This window comes from Arachis duranensis, chromosome 2 (genome assembly GCF_000817695.3).
Source record: "Arachis duranensis cultivar V14167 chromosome 2, aradu.V14167.gnm2.J7QH, whole genome shotgun sequence".
NCBI lineage: Eukaryota > Viridiplantae > Streptophyta > Magnoliopsida > Fabales > Fabaceae > Arachis > Arachis duranensis.
The window spans coordinates 84,736,634-84,738,619 of record NC_029773.3 but is presented as its reverse complement, the minus strand read 5'-3'; positions in this window follow the sequence as shown (position 1 = coordinate 84,738,619).

The following is a 1,986-nucleotide window of genomic DNA, read 5'->3' as shown; positions in this document are numbered from 1 at the left end:
GCCTATATGATTGGTTGTATCTTATCAACCAATATTTTATATATATAACGTGTTCACGTGAAATATAATTATTGACAGACTCCAAAAGCAATGTAGCAACACCCGGAGGGATTTAGATTAGTAGAGGAAATTGGATGTTATTAAGCGCAACGAAAGAGGATCTCTTTAGCTGTTCAAGGACAACATGGATCCTCCAATGAGTTCAAAGGCAATCAATCTTGATTAAAATAATAAACTATTCTAAAATAATATTTAATATATACAATAAGAATATTTTGTTTCCCTATATAGGAAAATACAGCTTTTCGTAAAGGGTGGAGACATGAATTAAGAGATAATATCTTAATTCCTGAATCATATATTCATATATATGTATATGATCAATGAAAATTTTAAACCATTACTATATATGAAATCTAATCTATCATAAAAACTAGAGAAAGAGAGAGAGATGATGAAGGCATATACACTAGTATTATTGTTGATGATTGGAATGATCATTATTGATGCTACCATTGCTGAATTGGATGGGACTGTTCATCAATTTCCTCCTCCTGCTTGGAAAAGAAGGGTGAAAGAATGTATTAAAAGATGCAAAGAAGCCTATTCAAAATTTCCGGAAAGCTTAAAGAAATGCAAACGGGGATGCATCAAAATGTATGGAGAGAATAGGGACTTGAGTCGCGGTTATTAATTAAGTATTTTTAGTTATTTTGAATTATTTTGAGTTTTTTCGAGTTTATTTTATCTCATATAAATATTGTTGTTAATCAAATCTTTGTGCTTAGAATAGCCTCTAATATGAAATATATACTTTAAAATATTATCTTAGTTATAAATTTTGGTTTTCTGCACTAGATGTTATGATAGGTTACGCTTCTATATGTTTTGTATGACTTATGAGCTTCGAGCATTGTACTATTATATATATATATACTACCATCATATTAGGGAAATTGGATATATTTTCCAAAAATTATGTCGTAGGAAATGACATTTATTTATTACAAGTTTGATTTAAATATATCTTTGATAGGATCAAATGCAAAAAAAATATTTGAGCACTTGGTCAAAGTAGGAAGTGCTTCACATACACTAATGATTTTGGGTATTAATACTTTCAATTACTTTATTTATTCTATTTTCATGTGGCTCAACTATCCTTGATTTTCAATGATATAATTGTTCTTTTTATTATATGACAATGGTTTTTGCCTGGGTTACGATATTTAATATTATAAAATGCTGTGATAAAATTTTTACCCCAAGTGTTTCTTAAAAGTTTATATCCTTTAAATAAAATAAAATAGAGTTTTTTTTTAATTTGGACGTGAAATAAAATAGAGTTTAACTAGATATGTGCTAAAACAAATAGAGACACTACATTATAATATAAATTTTTTCGACCGGGTTTTTAACTGCTTAGTTAAAATTAAGATTGTTGCTCAATTTTTTCATGCCGGTTATAAAATTGTCGTTAATTTGAGTGTCACTGGTGCATTTAGCAAACCGCTGGTAAAAAATATTGCTAAATCTTGTGTAGCGGTTTTAAAAAGATCAAATTGTCACTAATATGAAGCATTTATTATGGTAATCTTTTCTGTTATATTTAGCAGTAGTTTAAAACTGTCATTAAATTATTAGTTTTTTTTTTACGATTTTTATATTTAACTAATTTTAAACCATCACCATTTTTTAAAGTACTATTTTTGAAAGTTTCAAACCATCGTTAATCTTTTTCTCAATTATAGTGATAAACTTTAGAATTTTCACCAACTAAATATATGTTTTATCAATAAAATTTTCTACGTCAAAACATTTGTAAAATTAAATATCTAATTATTTCATTATTGATAATCAAATTCATCATTCATGTATCTATATAAATTTATTAAGACAAAAAGTTAAAAAATGTTAACATAAGACATATATATAGAGATATACACACAAATTCACACTCCAAACTAAAAAAAAAAAAGGCTCTTT